We start from the raw sequence: 15,295 nt of genomic DNA, 5'->3' as shown, positions 1-15,295 counted from the left end.
TTCCTTTTAAGTCACATTCTCAAGATACCCTCAGGTTTTCTAACAAAATGTGTCATCTCAGCTCAGACAATGCATTAAGCGTGTGAGGTTAAAGTCTGTCTGTGTCCCTATCTTGAGTCAAACTGGTTCTATTTCTAAAGTGGGATTTACAGAATCTTACATGGATTGACTGTAAGTTATGCATTTTTTGAGCAAAATAAAATATAACTCTGCAAATACAAATTCACCATGTGTGCGTGGAGGAAAGACAAAGTGAGTGTGGGTGTGAGTGCATGTGAGAGAGTATGTGTAAGCTTGATAAGAATGTGTGAGAGTGTGGGGTGTGTATGTGTGAGCATATGAGAGAGAATCTGTGTTAGAGTGTGAGTATGTAAGAGTGTGTGTGAGAGTGTATAGTGCAATGGGGTCACCTGTAGTGTCACATGAACCTAAGATCCCAGTTGAGGCCCTCCCCATGGGTACTGAACTTGGCTATCAGCCTCTGCTCAGCCACTATACACTCACGTTCACTCTCTCTCTCTCTCTCTCTCTCTCTCTCTCTCTCACACACACACACACACACAGACCCTCTCTCATACACCCTTTCACAGACTTATACCCCATCACAGTCTCATACATACTTTACCAAGCTTACACACACTCTCACATGCACTCATACCCACACCCACACACTCATACACACACACTCAGTCTGTCTCTCCTGCACACGTGTATAAGTTTATGGGGTGAATTTGTATTTGTAGAATTATATTTTATTTTGCTCAAAAAATGCATAAGCTACACAATTCATGTAGGATTCTGTATATCCCACTTTAAAAATAGAACCAGTCTGACTCAAAATGGGGGCACAGACTTTAACCTCACATCTTTAATGCATTGTCTGAGCTGAGATGACACATTTTGTTAGAAAACCTGAAGTTATCTTGAGAATGTGACTTAAAAGGAATTCTGGGGTTTACATATTAATGAACCAAAACTAGCAAAAGCATTCTAAAAGCTGAAGTTCAGCAGCATGACACTGTAGCCTTTTACTATAAATTCTGTGTCTTAGGTCCTGCTCCAGAACCACCTGATGAAGAAGCAGCGCTTCAAAAGCTAGTGATTCCAAATAAATTTACTGGACTATAACCTGGTGTTGTGTGATTTTTAACCAATAACATGCCTTTCATTAAAGTGGTTTGAACTTGAACTGCTTGGAAAAATGCTAAAAAAATGTTTGCAAACCAAAATCCTAATGAATATATTTTGTTTAATTCTATGTAAGATTGTGATAGTAATGCATTTTAAAATTTTGTGTTACACTCGAAACGTTGACTTCTCCACCGCCTGATGCTGCCAGGCTTGCTGTGTTCTTCCAGCCTCCTGCTTGTCTACCTTGTGAGCAACAATGACAAGGCAGCAACTCAAGACGGTGCGGTGTATTTTTCTTAAGTAACTATAACTTGATTGCACTGTCAACATCAATTTAATCCCATACAAAATGCACTGCAGGAAAGAAGACAATAAAAAAAGGACAGGCCCCCTCAGGCCTGCTCTGCTATTCAGTAGGATCATCGCTAATCCAACGTTGCTCACATCCAGTGTCCGGCATTTGCCCTGTAACCCTTGATTCTCACACTGATCAAGAATCTGTCTATCTCAGCCTTTGATATACACAAGGATTCTAGCCCCACAGCATCCTGTGGCAAGGTGCTCCAAAGATTCGCAACCACCAGAGTAGAAATTCCTTCTCTCAATCTGAAATTAGTGCCCTTTTATTCTGAGACTATGCCCTCTGGCCCTAGACTCTCAGCATTGACCCTGTCAAGTCCCTTAGGAGTCCTGTATGTTTCAATCAACTCCAATGAATAGAGTCCCAACCTGTTTAGTCTTTGACCATAAGACAATTCCTGCAGGGATCGTCATCGTGAACCTTCTCTGAATTGCCTCCCAGGAAATGATATCTTTCCTTAAGTGAGGGTACCAACACTGCTCACAGTACTCCAGTGTTTTGTACAGTTACAAGTAATATTCCACCCTCTTGCTATAAAGGCCAACATCCAATAGCCTTCCTGATTACCTGCTGCATCTGTATGCTAGCTGCCTGTGTTTTGTTCACAAGTACCTCAAAATTCCTTTGAGTTGTAGCTTTCTGTAGGTTTTTTCCATTTAAATGATACTCTGTTATTTTGTTCTCCCTTTCAAAATGAACAATTTCACATTTTCTCATATTATATTTCATTTGCTAACATTTTGCCCACTTACTGTTTGTATCTCTGTGGCAACCTGCCTTTCCGCCTATTTTGTGTTGTCGGCAAATTTGGCAAAAGTACATTCGCTTCCTTCTTCAAAGTCATCAGTTGTGGTCCCAGCACTGATCCCTGTGGACTCCCCCTGATCACAGGTCACTAACCTGAAAATGAACCCTTTATCCCCACTCACTGTGACCTGCCCATTAGCCAATTCTCAATCCATGCCAATATACCTCCAACATTGAGGGGTCTTATCTGTTGATATAACCTTTTGTGAGGTACCTTGTCGAACACCTTCTGGAAGTCCAACTACAATGCATTTACTAGTTCCCCTCAATCTGCTGTGTTTGAGACTTCCTCGAAAAACTCTAATAAATGAATCAGGTACGATTTCCCTTTCATTTCCCCATGCTGACTCTGCTTGATTAAATTATGATTTTCCAAATGTGTTGCTATTACTTCCTTAATTGTTGATTCCAACAATAGATGTTAGACTAATGGGCTTATAATTACCTGCTTTTTACCTTCCTCCCTTTTTGAGAAGGTGCAATGTAATGTGAAATAATATTAAAGTCTAAGTTGTTCATGCACGCATTATTCAGGCTTAGAAGCTATTTCAGAGTAAAGTATAATGCATCTTAAAACTTAATTATATCCCTGAACGCTCCTGCTATAACCCCAGAGGTAAGAAGTGGTATCAGATATTTTAAGGTGATATGTTGAAAGTTTCTATGCTACTTAAATATATCATGTTAATACAGCAAGTTGTTTGTAAGTGTACAATGGGAGCAATTTAAGAACATTGTCTTGAGTTTCTTCAACTTTTCGTCCTGCATTATGGAATTTATAAATGAGCACTCTCAGTGTGCTTTTGTTTGCTGCTGCTCACCTTTAGAGAAGCTTATCAGTCTTTTTGAAATCACATCTCTGAGGAGTAGCTCTTTTGGTATCCCTATTTCCCATCTGTGTGAAATTACCCAAGTGCAGTAACATGCACGTTATCCAGCACCACATCAACTGGAATCTCTAATATTTCCCCTCCAATATCACTGCTACAATGTCAAATACCAATATTATCATTCTAAAGTTAAAATATTGAAGTATTTCCCCTCCGTGTTTATATTGAAAAGTGACAAGGGTGGAGAGACTGTAAGCTTTTGCGTGTTTTCATAGGATTTCTGTTATTGCCATGAACTGCAATGAGTTGACTAGTGTTTTTGCTCCCAGTGCATGCCATATCACACAAATTTACTTTAATTTGCTGGATTACGGCATTTCCTTTTATTCATTCAAACCAGCATTTATTGCCCATCCCTAATTGCCCAGAGGGCAGTTAAGAATCAACTATGTTGCTGTGGGTCTAGAGTTATATTTGGGCCAGACCAGGTAAGGCTGGTAGTTTCCTTCCCTAAAGGACATTAGTGAACCAGATGTGTTTATCTGACAATCAACAATGGATTCATGATCATCATTAGACTCTTAAATTAATTTTTTTAAAATTGTATTCAAATTCCACCATCTGCCATGTCAGGATTCGAACTTGGCTTCCCCAGAACATTACCTGGGTCTCAAGATTAACAGTCCAGCAGGACATTACTAGGCCATTGCCTCTCTTTAAATTCTAGTGCTATGGTTTTGTAACTGGGCCATACTCATTTTATTCAAGACTCTTGTTGCTGTCTGAGAAAGGAGACTTTAGTCCCATCAATCTGGACTGGATTCCACCCCAGTTGTTCAGATTCACTTTTCAGAGTCTTCCTGGGTTCCTAAGAGATGATCTTTAACTTTAGTGTGAGTGTTTTAAAACCAGTTAGATGTGATAGACTCTTTGTATTTGATACTAAGTATGTTGGTACAATGAATAAGGCGAGGGCTTGTTTATCTTTAAAATTTGAGACATTGAAATGCTTTTATCTGAAATTCTATGAGGAACAATATTTTCAAAAGTCAGAAATAAAAACCTGCTAATGGATGACCTGAGATGAAGCTGTTTCGAACAATAAGGTCAAGTTAACAGAATCTCTTACGGGGTCAAAGTGAAAGTGCTTACAGTTGTAACTGATAATTAATCTAGTGTCACACAAAGTGGGAAAAGAGCTATGAAGATGAGTCCATATGTTATAGTTGTTCTTTGGCAGTGAAGACAGTATGTATGAAGATATTTCAGACATAATGTGTCATTAATACAAAATGGTCAGTGTTAAATTCAATAGGAAAAGGAGAGAAAACCTCTTAGTTCACAACTGACTAGAAAGTGCAATTCACTACCACAAGGTATAGGTGAGGTAAATAGCATCGATTCATTTAAGAGGAAGCTCGGTAAGGAAGAGATAGAAGGTTCTAGAACTATTGTAGTGAATGGACTGTTCTATGTACCACCATACTTTACAGGCTAGGATAGATGAAGGATCTGCACTAACTTTTCATTTGTCTTTCTTGTTCCTCTATATTTCAGGTCATTAGCAGGAATCAGGTTGGTCAAATGTGGAAGAGCATTGAGAAAACAATTTAAAAAGATTGTACAAAACATTCTGAACGAGCCGGAGAAGAACTGCAGTTTGATCACAGAGAGGATTGCTAAGAAGCCAATAGGTACCTTTCTTTCACATGATGTTCCATGACTCAGTGGTATCATTGGCGTCTTATGTATTTCTGTTGTTCAGTTTCTGTCAGCCTTTGTTTTCTGCCTTTTTTTATCTTAAGGTGCAGAACAAACATGACAAGGCTAATTTCTGAGATCTGGGTTGCATAATGGTAATGTCATTGGAATCGTAATCCAGAATCTCAGGGTAATGCTATGAGGGCATGGGTAAAAATTATCGTGGCAGAAGTGGAATTTGAATTTGGTTAGTAAAATCAAGAAATGAAAACTAGGCTCGGTAATGGTGACCATGAAAATATTATCAACTGTCATAAAGATGCTTCTAATTCACTAACCTGCAATCTTTACCTACAGTAATGTGGTTGGCTCTAAAGTTACAGAGCAAACCACTTAGTTCAAGGGCAATAAATGTTGGCCTTGCTATTGACACCCACATCCCATGAAAGAAGTTTTTAAAAATCACTTAATTCTTACAGTGAAGGAAATGAAAGTGAATGAAATGAAACATGGTGCTTATTATGAGTGAATTAAGAGAATGTGAAATGTGCCATAATTGTGGCTTTCCATTGCAAAGTCCAAGAGGTTTGATTGGATAGCTCCTGGCATGGGGATGACTGCAATATGATCATGCTGTTTTAAGTGTAACCAGAGCTACCTCCGCTGTTCATTGGCTGTGTGCATCAGTTGGGAACCCAATGTCATGAATGGCTAGATCCTGCGTCCCTAAATGAAAATAAAAATAAAAATCATATACTGTACCTAAGAACTAAGCTATCTCAATCAGAGGACTGCAAAAAAGAAGAAACACCTACAATTTAGAGACTGATACAGTTCACACTTTAGAGGCTACAGAAGATGAAAGATCTGAAACACCAGTTGCACATGGCCAGGGGGAAAGGATAGCACAGGCATCATTCTCCTTATGGTGCTCCATTTCCAGAGGAAGCTCTGCCAGATTACCAGTACCTCAAAGCATCTTTTTTCAGCACATGATTTCAAGTGACCCAATAAACAAAGTAAAGACCAGCCAGATGCTATTCAAACTTTAGTCGAGTATAGGAAACATCCCAAGCACCTTAAAAAAATAATCCAGGACTAACCTGTAAATAAACCTTTCTCCTTACTGTCCAAGGCCCAAGACACTGGTGAAGCTGCAATTTACTGTACTATTTTCAGTCTAGTCTGCTGTATTTACTGCACGCAATGTGGTCTTCTCTATACTGGGGACACCAAATACAGAGTAGGTAATAGCTTTTCAAAACACCACCATTTTCTTTGCAAGTGTGATTCCAAACTATTGGTGCCCTGTCACTTAAATTCTTCACCTCATGCTGGCCCTTGGCTTTGTTCCAGTGAGATTCAATGCCAGCCCCAGGAAGAACACTTGTTCTTTAAGTTAGGCTATTTATAGCCTTCCAGGCCTTACACTAAATTCAACAATCCAGATCATAAACTGTACCCCTTGTTTTATTTGCTTTTCTGTTTGTTTTGGTTTATTTTTCTTTCAGACTGCTCCAGGCCCTTTCAAATACTCTTCTCCAGCATGTCACTGACATTCATTGCTGGCTTGTTCATTGAGCAGCCTGATGACTGACAGGTCTGTACAGAACCAGGAAGATTGTAAGTTCAACCACCAGCCAGAGCTCAGCTAGCTGATCTCAACAGAAATGCTCCGATTGATCTCATTGGCAGGGAGGCGAGAACAAACTCAGTCAGTGCTCTCCTGATCACGAACTAATGACCTCCATGAAAATGTGAATGTGGAATAGGCATTAATTGTGAAGCCCCATATGTAATTTATTAATTGACCTACAGTTACTGCTTCAGGATAGCAATGAAGAATCACCATTTGCTTGAAATAACGGATGCTTGCCATGATTTATTGAACTGTGTCCCATTGTGAATCTCAGCTTTCAAAAGATTTCAGGAAGACTGGCAAACTAGCATGAGTTGTGATTCCAAGAAAGGAAAGATCCCAGATATTGCTGTAAGCAACATAAGAAGGGATTTTTATCTCTTGCGTATTTTCTATTTGTTCGAGCCTCTGTCCTTTGATGGGCACTCAGCGATGATTGATCTAATCCACACCCCTCTTCATTGAACAAGTCAGAATTGCTCAACTCCCCATTGGTAGCAATTGCTGCCAATCATTAATGAAATAGGAGAAAGTGAGGACTGCAGATGCTGGAGATCGGAGCTTAAAAATGTGTTGCTGGAAAAGCACAGCAGGTCAGGCAGCATCAAAGGAGAAGGAGAATCGACGTTTCGGGCATAAGCCCTTCTTCAGGAATGAGGAGGGTGTGCCAAGCAAGCTAGGATAAAAGGTAGGGAGGAGGGACTTGGGGGTGGGGCATTGGGAATGCGATAGGTGGAAGGAGGTTAAGGTGAGGGTGATAGGCCGGAGAGGGGGTGGGGGCGGAGAGGTCAGGAAGAAGATTGCAGGTCAAGAAGGCGGTGCTGAGTCTGAGGGCTGGGACTGAGATAAATTGGGGTAGGGGAAATGAGGAAGCTGGAGAAATCCGCATTCATCCCCTGTGGCTGGAGGGACTCAGCACAGCCTTCTTGACCTGCAATCTTCTTCCCGACCTCTCCACCCCCACCCCCTCTCCAGCCTATCACCCTCACCTTAACCTCCTTCCACCTATCGCATTCCCAACGCCCCTCCCCCAAGTCTCTCCTCCCTACCTTTTATCCTAGCCTGCTTGGCACACCCTCCTCATTCCTGAAGAAGGGCTTATGCCCGAAACATCGATTCTCCTTCTCCTTTGATGCTGCCTGACCTGCTGCGCTTTTCCAGCAACACATTTTTAATCATGAATGAAACTTTAGCACCAAAGTCTGTACCACTGATGATGACTGGTCAACTGACAGCTAAGAGGCTAAATAGTGAAATTTAAAAAGAAACACAGAAAATGCTGGTACTGGTAATACTCAGCAGATCAGGCAGCATCTGTAGAGAAAATGTTTTAGGTCAGTGGCTGAATCCTGGTTGATTACATTCCCTGTCCCTCGTATGAATTTCACTCTTTGTTGCTCATGGATAACAGAGTTGGCAGTCAGAGTGGGTACCTGACAATGAATGCAAGCTGAACTCCTGGAACATTTTCAACTAGAGTTAACAACCCTAAAAGTAGCGCAAAAGGGAAGCGAGTTGGACTGGGGAAGCATTGGCCAGAACCTTTTTGAGCATCGGGTGGGACTGATATATGTGGGAGTTCTCCTCATAGCAGACTGTCCAGGAATAGCAGGGGGTCCTGGCACCCAATGATGGAGACAGGAAGCCCTGTCTTCTGAACTGAGAGGTTTTGACAAATGGAGAGCGCTATGCGATGCTAGTCTCCACCCACCTAATCCTAAACATCTCCAGCTTCGACTTGTACTTGTGAGAACGCTCTCTGTTGTCACACCTATGTCCCCGGATACTCTGATGTTAACCTCTTGTTTTGAATCCATCACCTTGCAGCCTTATTCAATCACCTTTGACTTTTCCTCCATCTGCCTCAAACCTCCCTCCATCTTCCTGAGCTGCCCTCTGTAACCCTGAATCTCCCCACAATCATGCTTCATCTCCAGTCTGCAGGTATTGATCAGTTCAGATCTGTGCAGTCCAGATTCCTCCCTCTGCCATCTACAAGCGACTGCCCAAGATCTTCCCTCCCTTGGTAAGCCAGCTGAATTCCTTCCTTCCTCTGCTACCACCCAATCTCAGCAGTCCAATGCCTACTTGCCTGTGGTTTCAGGAAAGTTTCCCAGGAGAAGAAAGGTGATTCCTGCTCAGTTCACAACTACCAAGAGAATTACTTCGTTTGCTGCATGTCACATCTAACCAGTCATAACTCTGAAGACATTTCCTGCAAAACTAATTTTACAGGTACAATTTAATCTGGCAAAATGGTGCTTTAATGAGATTATATAAAATGCTAATGCATTCAAAGTATGCCTGCTTGCCATTGAAAAGATCTGCAGCAACCTTAATACTTTCATCAGGAAGCTGACATTTCACCTTCTGGGCAATGATTGCCTTGGTTCTGACAGCCAATAGGGACAGGACTCCAGCCTTTTTTTTTGAATCATTGGCTTTATTACCAATTATATTATCACACTAAGTTTTGTACTCACCATTCTATCCAGACACATACTCCAGAAGCTGGGGAATCAGAGAATTCTGGCTGACTTCCTGACATGTACTGTCTGTATGTGGCACACTAAGACATTGCACAACTTCCTGTTCTACTTCAGTCAAGTCTGTGGCAAGGAATAGCTAACAGCTACAACAGTTAACCACAGCCACATGTCAAATACCAGTAATGGAGATCTCCTCAGATTGCCATAGACATGAAGGGAAAGTTTTCACTTGGTGGCTATTATTAGAGGAATGGGGACATTAGAAGAGTTTATGCTTTATATTGGACAAGAGGAAATCATCCCCTTCACCAGTTGAGTGTTCGGATTTTATTATGCAATAACACCGGCACTTGTGGGTGAGGGTCAATGCCCAGTGGCAATATGCTTCTTGCTGTAAAGCATTGCAAAAAAATTACAGCAGGTTCAGTTACTGCTTAGAGCTCAATTCCCTGCAGGGGTGAGTTCTTTATTTTGGAAGAACATGGAAATTGCTGCACAAATAAAGACCCCAGTTCACCTAGTTGGCTTGTTACTATCCAGGTGGTCACACACAGTCCAACAATATTGGCTGATTATAGCAGTTAGTCGGGGGGAGGGCAACATCATAATGAGAATATCATTGGATAAGTAATTCAGAGACTCTGGCTAATGCTCTGGGAACATGGGTTCAAATCTCATAATGACAGATGGTGAAATTTGAAATCAATGGTAATATCTGGAATTAAAAGCCACCCAATAGCAACCTTGTAACTAATGTTGATTCATTGTAAAATTCCATTTGGTTCACTTCCTTTTAGGGAAGGAAATCTTCCGTCCTTAACTGGTCTGCTGTACACGTGACTCCAGCCCCACAGCAATGTTGGTTGCTAATTGCTTCTAGCAAACTATTCAACTCACCGGGCAATTAGGGATGGGCAGCAAATGCTGGTCTAACCAGCAATGGCCATATCCCATGAATTAATGTTTTTAAAATGTCTTCAAATGCACAGTATACATAAATGTTGTCATTTTGTCACTAATGAGTTTCAAGACATCTGAATGTTCTTTCTGTGAAAACATTAAACTTGACTCGACCCTGTCCTGTATGTCCTCATGCTGCATGCTTGCAGCAGATCTGAGGGTTTCATTCAAAACTGTATGTCATTGATAGATGGATCTTGCATTGAGGCACAAAGGTCTGTTTAGTTCGAGGTGAGAAGAGGAATTGGCTATTCCACCACTCAAACCCAGGTTGTGTTTAGGTGTACTTAAGTTTGGACCATTTCCCGGTCTTTCCTCCATATTCTCAATATGCTGACCTAATGAAAACCTGCCTCAGTTTCGAATTTTACAATCTCTACCTCTTGTAGAGGGAGAGAATTGGACATTTCCTGACAACACCCCGAACGGCCAGTCTCTAATTTTCAAATCATTCTTACAAGGAGGATTGTTTTTCTCCCAGGGAGTCAGAATTCTGATCCTCAGAGATAGGGTCATTGATTAGTTTTAAGACTTGTTTGTACAGATTCTAGACTGTAAAGGGAGTCAAAGTTAACTTGATCAGACAGGAAAGTAGAGGTGAAAATCAAAGCAGATATAATCATACCAATTGGTAGCACAGGCTCAAGGGCCAAATTGCCAACTTTTGTCAATTTGTGTATTTGATACCTTACAAACTCGAGTAAATGTCAAACTCACACAAAAATGTTGATTCTTGTCTTTTGGACCCAAGATTCGTGGTTTTTCAATTACCTTGTGCTAAGTTTGGAAGGTCGGCCAAAACAATCTGGTGAGTTGTTTTCATAATTGTTTTTTTACTGCATAAGCGTTCAGAAATGAATACCCTGAGGCAGCAGCTCCTGGCTGAATTCAGGACCACGGTCAGCGACTGCTGAGGTTATGTCATTGTCGATAGTTCCCCAGAATTGGCATGGATTTCAATTCCTCAAAAACATTACTCACATCAAACTTACTATTTAACTAAATGTTTTGTCACAAAATCTCAACCTTTGCTCAGGTATACACAGTCTAATACCATAAGTTGTAGGATCACGTGTAGTGGTCTGTCATTGAGTCTACTCTGCCATTCAATGAAATCATGGCTGATCTGATAATCCTCAACTCCACTTTCTGGCCTTTTCCCCATAACCCTTGATTCATTCCTGATAAAAACAATCTGTCTCAGCTTTGAATGTAGTTAATGCCCCAGCTTCAACCGTGCTCTGCAGTGAAGAATTAATAGCATTATGTGTGGTACCTTATTGATCATATTATGGATATCCAAAAATATTACACACACTGGTCTCCTCTTGGCCTTCCTGCTTATTATCTTTAAATAAATTTGTCAGACTTTATTATCCTTTCGTGAAGCCATGCTGACTCTCTGTGCTTGTTATGTAATTTTAAGTGTTCTGCTATTACGTAGTTTCTTAATAGATTCTAATATTTTCTTAACTACAGATTTTAAGCTAACTGGCCTACACCATAGAATCATAGAATTCCTACAGTGTGAAAACAGGCCCTTTGGTCCAACAAGTTCACACCGACCCCAGCGAAGAGTAACACACCCAGACCTATTCCCTATTTTCCTACAATTACCCCTGACTAATGCACCAAACCTACACATCTCTGAACACTATGAGCAATTTAGCATGGCCAGTTCAAATAAGCTGCTCATCTTTGGATTGTGGGAGGAAACTGGAGCACCCGGAGGAAACCCACGCAGACACGGGAGAATGTGCAAACTCCAAATAGATGGTCGTGTGAAATTGGAATAGTTAGTTACCTTTGTGTTTTTTTAAATTTCTTTCCTTTTTGAAGAAATGTTACATTGACAGTTTTCCAATTCTCTGGGACTTTTCCAGAATGTAAGGATTCTTGGGCGATTACTACCATTGCATCCACCATCTCTGTTGCTATTTTCTTTAATATCCTAGAGTATAATCCATCAGGTCCAGGGATACCTATCAACCTTTGGCACCACTAGTTTTCCTAATACTTTACCCCTAGTCATACGTATGTTTAGTTTATCTCCTCCCCTTTTCATCTCGATTCATTTAGTAGTTTTGGAATGCCTTCAGCATCTTCTACCATTAAGAGTGATGCAAAGTATTTACATAACTCAACACATCAGCCATTTTCTGCTTCTCCCATTAGTCTCAAAGGGTCACTTTGGCCTATCTCTTCCTTTTTATGTATTTAAAGAAGCTCTTACCTCTGTTTGATACAACTTGCTAGTTTATATTCAATGTTTGCTTTCTCCCTCTTCATGTTTTGTTGGTTTTGTGGAACATTCTCAATCCTCAGCTTTTCCATTAATCTTTGCCACTTTGTGAATTTTCTTTCAATTTAGTATCATCACAATTCCCTTGGTAAACCACGATTTTGTCTTTCCCTCTCCTAGAATTGTTCTTCCTCATTCAGATATATCTTTGCTGTGAGTCATAAACTGCTTTCTTAAAAGTGTTTTCATTCTTCACCAAGCAACCTTCCTGCCAGATTCCTTTTCCAACCCACTCCAGTGGTTCCAGCACAGTTCAAGTGAAGCCTCTCCTAGCAGAACAGCTCCCTTCCACCCCAGTACTGGCACCAGTGTCCCACAAACTGAAACTCAATTCCTCCTACTTCAATCTATGAGCCCCACTTAACTCTTTTGATTCCTTTAGATGGAGGTATTTGGGTATTCTGAACATCTCAATCACAGTTTCTGTCCAACCCTATCAATCCCTCATCATCATACCACCCCGATTATATCATCCACTAATCTTCTCTACTCAGCCAATCTGTCCTTTCTGTAATGCAGTCTAATGCTAGAAGCTGAATGTCAGACCTCACATACAGTCTGCCAAACCTTAATACCACTGCAGAACTCAAAGGCATTTGAAACTGAATGAGAACATGGATCTAAACATTTTATGGCAGGGACAGTCTGAAATCATTTCCGATTTATTCCCTATGGACTTGCTTATAATGTTGGGCAGATGTTAAACTTGGATCATGGTTTTAACTGTGTTTTATCAAAAACTTACTTCAGATTTACTTGGTTTTCCGATTTACTTCCACTGACCTGACCAGATCCTGTGTGACAGCAAAATGATTGGTAAATATAATCATTTTGGGTGGCCTGGTTTGCAAAATTGAATTCCTCACACATTGAAGGATTTTAACGGGCATTAGGAAAGAAAAGGGCTAGTCCTTCAGGAATGATCTGCTCCAATTGGGACGCAGCCAACATCCCCATCCTAGTATGTTTTTATTTGCCCTGATAGCTATGAAGAATAACTGTTTTAAGTTGTCTTGTCAGATGATAGTTGAAACTGCACCTGCCAATATAGGGGTTTCCATTCTAATGTCCTCTTGTTCTCAAACTGAACAGGATGACTTCATAAGACCTTCTAAAAAGGTCATGAAGATTATTGACTGGGAAGAAACTGAGACCCGCCTACCATCTAGCAGTGTAGATAATGTATATCGGGAGAACGATAATCCAAAGTAAGATTATGAAGCTATCATTATCATTGTCAGATTTAATTTGACATTTTATAACTTGAGCATGAGAAGTTTATGTAAAGCATTCAATTAATTCTTTTAATACTGCTAATGAATTTAGTATTTTCAATTATATTAGTAAATTGAAACGTATTAACCAATAATGAAGGCATTGTGGTTCCTTCCAAGTCAGCACCAATGTTTGGTGCAAAAATAGTATTTTGTTTATTCATTGATGGAATGAGGATGTCACTGGCTAGGCCATCATTTATTGCCCAGAAGAGTCAACCACATTGCTGTGGGTCTGGAGTCACATGTAGGCCAGACCAGTAGTTTCCTTCCCTAAAGGGCATTAGTGAACCAGATGTGTTTTTCCTGACAATAAATTCATGGTCATCATTAGTCTCTTCATTCCAAATCTTCTTTTATTGAATTCCTACATCTGCCGTGGTAGGATTTGAACCCAGGTCCCCAGATTAATAGTCCAGTGATAATGTCACTAGGCCATCACCTTCCCAGTAGAATCGACATCAGAATCTACCAACTGAATGAACATTTTGCTTTCATATCGTGTAATGAAACTTATCATTTGCGCACATCTGAAAAATAAACATTCTATGTGCAGAATTTTAAACGTGTGTAACAAATGTGAGAGTGAGGCAAGTGGCGATCACTCCATAGCATCCCACTCCGCTAAGTGGCCTGCTGAGAATATGGACATTGTAACATTATTTTATGTAATGTCTGTGACAAAAAGTTCAAGAAACACCATGAGGTATTCAGCATGAAGAGGTTAGGAATACCAAAAGAAGAGTTACTTTACCTCAGAAGGTAGTTGATTTTTTAAAAAGTCAATCTTGTTAAAGCAAAGGTTACATTGTTTATGCAGCTTATGCCCAAAAAGAGTACTGTGATGTTAAAAATATAAATGTGAACATTGCTAAGGTATTTACAAGAAAAACAGATTTTGGATAAACATAAATTTAATAAAATTGTACATCTTAGGAGTGATGTGATCTCCAAGCATTTCCAATTCAGTGTCCAGTGTGATAATGTCAGAAACAGCTTCCAACAATGAAAGGACAAAAGAACAGGAAGAAGGAAAAGTTGATTCATCTGATAGTAGTGCAGTCCCACTTATGTCAGAAATTAAAAATGCTATTAATAGTCCAACAGATCCTTTCAGCTTCATCAACTCTACTGAGCAACTCATTGATAAAGCAAAACATCCAGACAGTGACATGCTGATTCAAACCTTAATTGAACAATTTATGCAAATATTATTCTACCCAGTCACGAAGCATTTGGGATAACAGACAACAAAATTAATGTAGAAACATCTACATGATACCATCTAATTATACAGGCATTGTTTAAAAACAGGCATCTTGTTCGGAAGATAATGGATGCATTAGATCAGATTAAGTACTCACTTGATATAAAAGAACTTGGAAATTAATGAGGAACAAACTATTCATTGTCGATAAGGCTGACATTGGATGATTTTTAAGGAGAGATCCAGTAAAGCTCAACAGTGGGAACAAATAGATTAAGGAGAGTTTAAAAAAAACAAACGGTTGATTGAGATAAAACTAGACAGAGCTAGGACCAAGGTATTGCTACATTACTACATTTGGAGAATGCCAATACTACCCTACTACTAAATTCCCTGTAACTTCTGTTGTGCCTGTGTGGACTTCTGAATTGTCTAAATTATATGTTTAAAGCAGAGCTGAAGCCATACAGCCAAGAGTGATGGCAAATTGTTTTCAGCTGTTGCTTGGCCATGCATTTATGCAGATTACAGGAAACCTTGCGTACGAACCAGAATATTTACCCTATGATTAAAGATTTGTATGATCCCTTATGC

At 40.1% G+C, this 15,295-nt stretch overlaps 1 long non-coding RNA gene across 1 annotated transcript in view; it reads left to right on the top strand.

Moving 5' to 3' along the window:
• The window catches only part of LOC140487849 (uncharacterized), a 160,195-nt gene extending 146,707 nt beyond the window's left edge, over positions 1-13,488 (top strand). The window contains exons 5-7 of the long non-coding RNA XR_011962951.1: positions 4,687-4,823; positions 10,670-10,726; positions 13,313-13,488. This is a non-coding gene — a long non-coding RNA (uncharacterized lncRNA). The remainder of the gene's footprint in view (positions 1-4,686; positions 4,824-10,669; positions 10,727-13,312) is intronic.
• The last annotated feature ends 1,807 nt before the right edge of the window (positions 13,489-15,295 follow it).

The sequence above is a fragment of the Chiloscyllium punctatum genome, chromosome 17 (assembly GCF_047496795.1).
Source record: "Chiloscyllium punctatum isolate Juve2018m chromosome 17, sChiPun1.3, whole genome shotgun sequence".
Lineage (NCBI taxonomy): Eukaryota > Metazoa > Chordata > Chondrichthyes > Orectolobiformes > Hemiscylliidae > Chiloscyllium > Chiloscyllium punctatum.
This window is presented reverse-complemented; position numbering and strand designations above follow the sequence as displayed.